The sequence below is a fragment of the Bidens hawaiensis genome, unplaced genomic scaffold, assembly GCF_021521415.1.
Source record: "Bidens hawaiensis isolate Kalapana, Puna unplaced genomic scaffold, B.hawaiensis_p1.1 tig00012972_1, whole genome shotgun sequence".
Classification (NCBI taxonomy): Eukaryota; Viridiplantae; Streptophyta; class Magnoliopsida; order Asterales; family Asteraceae; genus Bidens; species Bidens hawaiensis.
In genome coordinates, this window is record NW_027492086.1 from 98,195 (window position 1) to 109,976 (window position 11,782).

Below are 11,782 nucleotides of genomic sequence, written 5' to 3' on the forward strand. Positions count from 1 at the left end.
GTGGTGGTGGGTGTTGATGGTGGTGGGTGGTGGTGGAGGTGATGTAGGGTGAAAGAGGGAATGGAATGAAAAAAACATGGGGTATGGATGGAATGAAATTGGGGTATTTTATAGGGAATGGAATGGACTAGGTAATGGGTCGTTCCATTCCTTTGATCAACAAAACATACTTTTCTTCATTCCCTCACAATGAGTCATTCCATTCTGCCCTCCATTCCTGCATACCAAACGCTACCTAAATGAAATAGAAGTTCTTAGACGACGAACCTAATTGCAAGGACATTTAAATAAAATAGAACAACCCAACATAAAACATTAAGATTTTATGGAGAGCATTTATCAATCTTGGGAGTAAGGAGAACTGGCTTGCCGTCAGAAGAAGGCCTACTGGTAGACAATTCTCCAATCATCTCAACATCATAACTGCCAAGCAAGTTTTCTTAAAATCTGGATTTTTTAACTTGCGCTTAAATGTTATTGATTCAACCAAATGAGCATTTCCAATGCTTTTGTCGTTCACATTTGTTGCCATCGGAGTAACGTTATTATTCATACTTTCATCACCAGCCTAGACATTTATATAAACAAATGGTGTCACAAAAATTAATGAACATAATATACCTTATACATAGAATACTTGAAAATAAAATATCTAATGTATTTTTCAGTCAGGTCAACAAAACATAGTAGAATGCTAGTTATATAAATGTTCCTAAAAATATATAGATATGGATCTTTATAACATGAAACCTAAATAATTGAATACCAAAACCAATATTTAGTCACTCAATATTATAAAGTCCACTATTAAAATTGAGTTTTTAAAGTTTCAATCATCGACCATGAAAATCATAAAAGAAGCATGAGCGTATTTATGAAATAAACATGCCTTTAAGATGGCAGTTTCTTGTGACTGGATAATATCCAATCCCATGGTAAGATCTTTAGAATTACCGGTCCACATTGTAGTTCAAATAATTATTATCACAAATTAGACTAATGAATAAATATTGTTGTAATTAGGGGTGTTGGATGTCCAGTGTTAACGGTTTTTAAGTCAAACCGTGAACCGAGCGTTAGTAACGGTTTTTGATATCAAAAACCAAAACCAAACTGTTGAAATCTAAAACCGAACCATTTCTAACGGTTTGGTTTCACGGTTTAGGCTATCATGGAACTTTTTAAAATGCGCGATATACAAATAAATGCCGTCCGCTATTATATAAAACATGTTAGCTAAAATACATGTTGGTAAAACAAAATGTACAGAATTACTGTATCATAAAAGTATTAATCCAAAATGTAAATCAAAGTTAAAATAGTTTAAAGCTGTTAAAATACAAAAGCTATAATAGCATATGATTTTTAGACTTTCAGTTACAATGAATTGTCTAAAACAAAGTTACAAAAAACCCAATTCATCAAATTTAATCGATCAATAAATATCCCACTTCACTTTCTTATCACCGATTTGAAATAAAAAATTAATAATATCGAATATGAAATATAAAAGAATACATATGAATCTTACGGTTTGGTCCGTTTTTTTTATAAACCATAAACCAAACCGTTCACTCCGGTTTGAAAATTTTGGAATTGACCGACCGAAAGCAAAGGAGAAAAACCGACCGCGAAACTAAACTGATGACCGATTTCGGTGGTTTCGTGGTTTTAAACCGAACCATGAACACCTCTAGTTGTAATAAATTGAAAACAATATGATATGCATGATAAATGGTTCAAAAGACAATTTATAAAGTAAAAAATTTTAAAAAATAAAGATATAAAATTGTGAAAAAGTGTAGCAGTTTTTCAAAGCAATACCTTTAAGTTAGCAGTTCCTCGTGACTTGGTATCATTGAATCCATTCCTAAGCGAGGCAGAGTTGTCAACCTACATATTAATAAGATTATTGATTAATAAAAATTAGTATGATGAATAAATATAACTTAAATCGACAACAAAATAATAGTTGTGCCTCAAAATTGTTGGCCATTTTTTTTCCAATTTGAAAATGATATCCACGTCATCCATTAGTTTAGAAATGCCGAAAACAAAGGAACCGTTGTCAATGTTGTACTGCGCTATGCCAATCATAAAAGCAAATTGTTTTCCCATAAGAACATCAAATTCAACCGGAGGTTTAGCGTTATCATCCCCCTGTGATAAGCATTTATATTTTAGTGACAGATAATCTTAAAATATACACAATATAATACTGCATCGTGTGGTAAACAAATCTTACAGTAACATATTTGTCGATTAGAGATGATCTGTTTGTTTTGAAAAGTTTGGAAGCGTCACGATCAAACAATGTCAAAGAAATTGTTCAGGTTGAGTCTTGAACAGCCAACGGGACTCTAAGCCTATATAATATATTGTGGTTAACTTACTTAGCAAATATAAACTATGAAAACATAATGTATAAATTTTAACACCTTTGCAAATAGTGAATAACATTGTTATTGCAACTTGGAGTTTTGCACTCATAAATGTCCTCTTTATCAACCAACACACCAACAGGGTGATCATCTTCGGAAGACTTTTTGGTAACTTTCCTGTTACAAGTTCTACATGCCAAATAATACCAGAGCACGTTTTGAGGTATCCACTGAACCGTCCCAACAATCACAACAGGCTTTGATGAACCTCGATAGGATCTAGACAGATGACGACGACGTGATGTTCATCTTGTTATTATGATTAATACGAAGATATACGTTAGCGTGTGTTTGTGTGTGTGGTTTGAGAGAATTCCGGCAGCGTAACAGTGCACAAACAGATTCAAAATAACTTCGATACTTTACTGATAATGATAAGATGTATATATAGGGGATGACCACATTCGTTAAGTTAATACTTAACGAATGTGTCATTTGTTACATTAACTAATAACGAATGAACTTACTCATTCATCTTACATTATACTAACGAATAGCCCCACATTCGTTGTCACATTCGTTAAACAGGGTTAACGAATGTGGCTTACATTATCACGAATGTGACTCATTCGTTACGGGGTAACGAATGGCCTTACAATGCAGCGTAACAGTGCACAAACAGATTCAAAATAACTTCGATACTTTACTGATAATGATAAGATGTATATATATGGGATGACCACATTCGTTAAGTTAATACTTAACGAATGTCTCATTGGTTACATTAACTAATAACGAATGAACACACTCATTCATCTTACATTATACTAACGAATAGCCCCACATTCGTTGTCACATTCGTTAAACAGGGTTAACGAATGTGGCTTACATTATCATGAATGTGACTCATTCGTTACGGGTTATTTACCAAAATACCCCTTACATTAATAAACTATATAATAATAATATAATAAAGACCAAGACGCCTAAGTCGTGTATCAACAAACTCCCCCTCGTCTCGAGCTCTTTATTCTTCACTTCTAGAACATCTTTGTGTTCCAGTCATTGCAGTTGTGAATTTTGATTGCATAACGAACGCGAACAACACGTTGAAGTTGCATTGCAAGATTGTAATCGCTTACGTTAGCAAATTGGATCTGATTATGAAATAACGCATCGTTAATAGACTCTGATAAGTTAACGAGCCACATCGGATCGATCACACGTATGAACATCGTGTTTGATCCGGTACCCAATACAATTACCGCTTCACCAGTCTTGTTATTGTAATACCATCGGTTGAACGTGGTGAAAAGACTCTGAGGAAAGATCTTCATTGGAGCCCTCTTCATTGTCTTTGGCGGCTTGACTTGCAAGATCATCTTCCTCCAGCCGGTGTGAGTATCACACTCGTTGACATACTTGTGTGTCGGCACCTGCGACTTGAAGAACTTGAAACCATAACGGGTTTCATGCAAGAGATGATCATAGAACCATGAAACCCATTGGTCTTTGCCCCAATTAACAAACTATCGGTTGGCTAAGGTTCTCACGTCCCATCTTGGCATAGTCAAAATATCATGAATACGCTTAAAGTAATAAATACCGTACTCCCACTTGACGATATATACTTTAAGCTCTGCATCGTATTGCCAAGCAACCAAGTCACCCTTCGACGTCTTTCGAACTCTTGTACTTCTTCATCTGGTATGCAGATGCTTGGACATTCGCTTGTCTGACTTCCTCCTGCTCATTGTATCAGAAGGTCTCGATCATCTAGTTCATGCACTTTACGTCTTGCCCGAACATACCATCCAAAGCACGTTTTCTTTTCTTGTATTTCGCTGATAAGTGACTTGTCTCAGCTTCTCTGTTCCACTTCTCCCTTTCTTCATGTAAACGTTGTTCTGTCGCTTTAAAATGCTCAGTGGTGAAGAACGGAATACCTGAGTCGTTGTTGTTCTCAGCATACATATCAGGATATTCTTCAGCAGTCACGTCTTTAACCTCAACCTCCTCATACTCAGGCGCATTCCCATGTGGAATGCCTGGATTATCACTTTCCTCAAACTCAATCTCCTCATCAACTGTCTTTCCCAGTTCCTCTACCTCATCCTTGTTTAGATTCAGAAGCAGGGCAATTTATTCTTTCGTAAGTGAATGATCAACAAATTCATCCTCTTCGATCTCATCAGCATTTACTATACTACGTACAATCCCATCCATTCCCACAAATATGATCCTATTATCAGGAAGCACATCAATCGGTTCAGCTATTGTGTAGTCTTTGTATGGGATGATCTGCAGATTCACCTCACTACTTCTACCAGCATCGACCAAGCTTGATTACCCGCCGACGGTGTAATACCGCCCGGTTGCTGGTCACCTACTCCACCCATATCCGGATCATCATCATCATTCCTCAACTTCTTCAATTCGCCTTCCTTGCACGTAAGTTAGAGAATGATTTCATCTTGTTTATCCAATCTCCCCCCTGAGCAGCAACAACAGCTCTCAGTTCCCTGTTCTCTTTCTGAACGAATTGTATGTCTGAACATATTCCATTGCACCTGCTCTTGAGAAGCTCGATCTGCTTGCATCTGAGTTTGCTGTAGATGCAGCAGATTCAATAAATGAAATATTTGAGACTGGGAAGACATACCAAAAAAATTCGGATGAACGGGTTGCATAGGACCCCGAGGACGATTAAATGTCATAAACGAATGCTCAGGTCCTGGCAACACAGTTGGACTTACAGGTGTAGAAGGAGTAGTAGGTTGAGGACTTGGCATACGAGCTAAGACAGTCTGCAACACATCTCCAAAGTACGGATCCGACATGGAAGTAGTCATCAAAGTTATAGTCGGAGGTATTGGAGATACAGGCATAGGTACAGGTGTTGGAGATCTAGTCATAACAGGAGGTCTAGGAATATCTGGAGGAGTAGGAGAAGCTAGAATAGATGTAGGTATCAACGGTCTCTTTACAGCTACAAATGGTTGATTTGGAATCTCAATTCCTGAGCCACGTCTCACCCTTTGCTTCTTTGGTTTCTCCCCTTTTCAACCATAGGCTCTTTACCCTTACGTTTACGCTTCTGAGCATAACTTAACACAGCTCTCGGTCCCTGACCACCATCACCACCATCATTTCCACCATCATCACCACCTTCTTGTTCTGAATCTGACTCATCATAAGCCCAACGATCGTGAGATGGGTCCACATAGTCTATATTGGCAAGATGGCCAATCAGACGCTTATACCGCGGCCGAGCTTGAATACTTTGACCTATGTAGGAACATAGCCACCTCATCGTCTCAGCATTCATGTGTTATAATCTCATCATATCCACCAGATTAGTTGGATATTTAAATAAAGTAGGTTGGAGATCGTCAATGATAAGCTGGAGGAATCTCGGATACATCAAGAACTTATGTCGGCTCGTGAGATTCTCCTTCAAATGATAGAAAACCAGTTCAGAGAAATTGAACGGTTTGATGAGAACAAGAGCAACAAAAGCAGATTGCCGCATGACACAGCATTCATCAAATCCACCCTTTCTACCACCCAAGCAATGATTCAACACATGCATCAGATACTTGTACTGCTCGCACAAGTTCGCCTTGTTATACATAGACTTATCCAAATCACCCTTTTACCGAATCCTCCTAAACAAACCACGAATCAACCCCTTATCGAACTCACACCTGTCATCCACCGAATCTGTAAACCCAAAAATATCTCGAATCACACCCACATCTACTACCACCCACTTGTCTTGAATAGTTGCTTCAATTTGATTCTCATTCTCGTTGAAGTGAGAAGTATCCCAAAAGGCACGAATAACACTTTGATAAACCAAAGTCTGAGCAGAGATTGCCTTGAAAATTCTGGACCATAGAAGAAAACTAATGGTTCCCCCGAATATAGGTGTATCTTTGAAGTTGTCGTCTAGAAAAGCACAAATTTTATGCTTTTTATTCTACGATAGTACAACTGGAGCTACTTCAGGTGCATCTTCTTGATCTTGAACTTGTACTTCAGGATGTTGTTCGAGTACAACCTCTGGTTGTTGCTTGGGAACAGGATTAGGAACGATCACGTCAGCCATTCTGTTATCAAGAATAAAATATTAGTATAACATTCAAGAATATCCTACTGTTTAACGAATGACTTGTTCAGTCGTTATTAATCTTAAACGAATGATCTCATTCGTATGATATTTATTGTCAACGAATCAGGGTGATTCATTAATTCTAACGAATCTGTCTTATTCGTTAGTCATTCGTTACCTTTAATTTCTTATTCGTTATATTTAACGAATAAACATCTCATTCGTTACCATCAACGAAAGAGATAACGAATAACCCAATTCGCTATCTTAGCGAATGAGTTAGTCATTCATTGAACCATAATGAATCTGATTTTACATTAGATATGACTATCAAAAGTCAAAATACAAAGAATTTTGACTATAGTAAGTCTATGACGAAGAACTTCATCTTTGATTCTGTTGATTCACATTAAAATTTTCGATTAAACTCAATCAACTAACTCGGAAATCCATTTAATACATTAAACGAAGATCAGATAACACTAATTTTATCAAACCATTTAGCATTTGATTAGTTCTTATATTAGTTCATATCGGTATACAAAATGACAAATTAATCCTTAAAGACCAGATGATATAACAATATCCAGGTATCATCGTGATCGCCTTTACCTGTAAAATCACAAAATTTCAGTCAAATGATCTAGGATGAAGATAAAATTCTTGAAAAAAGTTTTGCAAGAGTTCGTTTAAGAAAGCAATGAAATAGTGTTTGGACGAATGAAGGGTCATTCGTAGCTTTGGGATTATAAACCCTTCAATAATGTCACGCGAATCGAGAAGATTCGTTAATTTTGAACTAACGAATGTCGTCATTCATTAAGTTAACAACCTTATTCGTTAAAGATATAACGAATAAGTTCATTCGTTGATCATTTAACGAATGATACTTTATCATTCCATTCGTTAAATCGGTATACGAATGTCTTCCATTCATTAGCTCAGCGGAAGAGAATGTGTCTTTCATAACGAATGAGGTCATTTGTTATGTATAAATGACGAATGGCTTGACATTCGTTAAAACCAATTTAACGAATCACCATGAATATTAACGAATGAGATAATCTCTCATTAACGAATTAAATAATCATTTAAAACCAATTAGGGTTTTGAAAAATGAATTAAATAATAAATTAAACAACCAATTAGGTTTTCCATTGAACACCTTAAAAATCCGATCAATCAAGGATCGGTAATGTTTAACTTAAGCGGATATTTACGTTAAAATACATTTAGCACGGATTAACTTAGAATTTTGGGGTAAAACTTTCTTTTTGTTTTGAATTATTCGCCAGCTCGGTAAATCAAAAATAAAGCAGGAAAAGTAAAATCTTTTTGGATTTTGAAAATTTTCAAACAAACAAAAAATAAAATACAGTAACTATAAAGCAGTATATATTTACATCTATTAATGCAGTACATGTTTTTGTGAGTTCGAGCAGGGAATCATATTGATGAAGAAATCTCTAAGTAACACTTCAATTTCGATATTATTGTACACGTAACCCAGAGATAATTGCTGATATAATTATCCTCTTAAACTATAAATAGACTTTTTGGAAACTTCACGATATTATTTAGGTTCAGTTAGGCATGAATTTTATGTGGACCCCACCTATCAGACATAACATTTCTATCTCTTATACAATGAGTATTCACATGTACGTTTTTCATTTGACTTTAAATTTTCGATTAACTATGACTCATGCAAAAATAATAAAAAGAAAATAAAGAAGAAAGTCGTGTTATATATATATATATATATATATATATATATATATATATATATATATATATATAGGGGTAGGATCTAGTGAAAACTCCTTCTAAAGAGAAAACTTAAAAACTCTTAAAAACTCCTAAAAACTATTTTTAACTTTAAAAAAAAAAATTTTGAAGTTTCTTTTTTTCCATTATTCTTATATGTTGTTATTGGTTCAAAAAAAAAAAAAACTTGTCAGTAACTACGTCGGTATAGTGCGCATGTGTAATAGTGTGCATTACATATATGAAAAAGTGTTTGTATTGCATAGAATACAATACTATTGCACATATTTGATAACCACTATTGTATATATGCAATATAAGACTAATACAGACATCGAATACACATTAGTACGTATTTGTAATACAACATTAACGCACATGTGCACCACATCGGCTTTTATTTTATTATTATTTTTTTCCATATAATACAACACTACTACACATATACAATACACAAATATTGAATATATGCAATAAAACACTATTAAACTCAAAAATATATAGTAATACACATGTGTAATACAACGGTATCGCACAGTAATACGTATGTGCATTACAGCGGGTTTTTTTATTTTTTTTATTTTTTTCGAGTGAAATATAAGAAAATATAAGAATAATGGCTAAAACAGAATTTTAAAAATATTTTTTTATTTTTAATTAAAAATAATTCTTTAGGAGTTTCTAAGTTTTCTCTCTAAAGATGAGTTTTCTTTTGATCTTCTCCCAATATATATATATATACAAACATACTCATTATTACCTTTTATACACATATATTGACATTTTTACCTACCCATAAGTTCCGCGACTTCTCCCCGAATTCCCTCGTACAAGCAAGTCTGTTATTATGTTCCGGACCATAATAACTCATTTGTCCCACAAGTTCATCCCGGCATTCATCAGTATCTAATATTAAATTTTTATTTAATTATTTTCCCAGAGTTAATCGAGACGACGGTTATATTTAAGGTATCCTAAGGAATAACCTAATCATTTATAACCAATGGCTCTTCAAATTCTGTCCGATTTGCGGAAGCGTAAAACGGAAATGTAACAGACACTTCTGATATCAACCACATTGTTTATAAAGAACAATACAAACTACTTTACAATATTTTACATTGATCTAACTTCATTTACAACTAGGTGATACAAACTAAATCCAGCCCGTTAAGCGGCTTTACTTCATACTAGCAAACTTGCATCAATTCACCCAGCATTGATCGCAAGTCAAACACGTAGCATATTGACTTTCTAGTCCAAGTCCGGTATACCTGAAAAACATGTTAAAACAGGTCAATGACAAATAGTTGGTGAGTTTCACGAGTTTCAAGAAATAAGTTGTTCGTACAACAATCACAGTTTGTAAATACGTAAGTATGTATGTATGTACGTTCACAAGTACGCTTGTTTGTATGTTTATGATGTAATTATACTAAGCTACGGTGAAGCTTTGACTGTCTGTGCCGCGTGCATCCATTTCCCACGCCTAATCAACCACTGTGGCCCCCCTTCCGCCTACAACATGCCCCAGTAGCTATGTCTAACACCACATAGCCTGTTTGTATAAGTATGGTCATGTGCAAACGGCGCTATGTAACAGGGCAACCAGGCCGATTCCGTTTGGGTTTGTCAAACCAATAGTACTATTCACAAGCCACCGGCTCGAAGTTAATCACTGTGTTCGTGGGGACTTTCGCCTGTTAGCACTTAGATAATTCCCATCATCAAACAATTCATAGTATATAGATATGTATCAACATGTTTTTCACCCAAAAGTTCGTAAAAGCAGTTTAAGGTGGGGTCATGAAACTCGCTGTTTAATCAGGATTCGGTACAGAGTCGGCCCGTAGTTCGTTGGACTCGTATCACTAGTTCCTATAATGGATATTATAATAATATTAATATTTTAATATTATTATAATCATTATACTAAACTAGGCTGTATATATTTAATTTGGGTATAGCTGGTACACCTAGAAAGTGTTATTAGGCTTAGGTTGTGATGCGTTCATAAAACATTTATGGGGATGTAAGCTTGAGTTAATGTATTGGTCGATAAAATGATTAAGTTATAAAGAAAGATCACATATTGTGGTTCTGGATTCGCTTTGCGGCTCGTTTCCGTTTATTCAGTTTGATTTGGAGAAAAATACACACGATTTATCTAAATTGTCTGGATTTCTTACAAAAAGTTCGTTTTTACTTAATTAATCCAAAAATATAATTTTTAATCACTCTTGATGTTCTGATATTCCAACAGGTTCATTAATCACGAACTCGTCGGTTTTTATCAGAATTGAATTTGTTTAATCTTTAAATTTGCATAATTAATAATCGGTTTGTCATTAAATTATGAAAATTTAGTCACTTATCAATTAAAATATGTAGATTTTTATAAAAAGATTCCTATAATTATTTAATGATTTATTAATTTATAAAAATTCATTTTATCTGCTACATTTAACCTGAAAATCATCTGTTTATACCAAACGATCTCCGAAAAATCCACCAACATTTCGGAGTGATCAGAATATATGCCAAAATAACCTAGAAAATTTCCAAACTCTAACAATCATGCAAAATATCCTTTTCGAGCCAAAAATGACTATGAAAATTCAATTAAACGCAAATGCAAAAAAATACCTAGATTTTTCCAAATGACCCCAAATTTCATATGTCATCATAAAATACTAAATCTGAGTTTCCCACAAAATATTATAATTTTTCAAGCAATTTAACTATTTTTCCTAAATAAACGCCCCAATTCAGTAATAAATTCGCCAAATATTTTCGGATGATCGAAAAATTACCAAATTTGAACAGAGACCAAATCATATTGCCCCTGATGTCCCTGCAAAGTTTTATGACCTCTAAATGTGCACATCAAAACCTTAACCTAAACAGCCCGTAATCGAGCATTTCGGCATTACCTTTGCGGTTTTCGCTTTTTTAATCCAATTTCTGGGTTCTAGTGCTTCTACATAAGCTAAATCCAGGTCCTATATCACAAACCAAGCATGTTTCATCAATATGGCAGCCTTGAAACTTAGGGTTTCGGCTAGGGTATTAAACCGAACTTTTGAACCGTAAAAACGTCGTTTAAACCCTTTAATCCGTGTTTATGGCAAAAAAAAAACTTATGAATTCTGATTTCCAACCATGTTTATGATCAAAATATATTTTCGAACAATTTTTAGGCTTTTTGCATAGTTAGGATTGACTTTTGGTAATCAAATATCAATAATTATGCGAAATATCATGTTAAACAAACTTAAAATCAAGAAAATAGATGGTCACCTTGAGCTTTTGGTGTAGGAAAACGTCCAGAAAGTTTTTAATCAGTTTTGAGGTTGATATGTATGAAAAAAAAGTATCTCAACTATTAGATTAAATATGAAGGAATGTTAGGGGGAGTTGGTCCCCTTTGGCGGCCATAATAAGGGGGGGGGGGTCCCCTTTGCCCACTTTAATTTATTTCGTCTAGTTTTGCATGCCAAACGCGAAATATTAAGTTAAA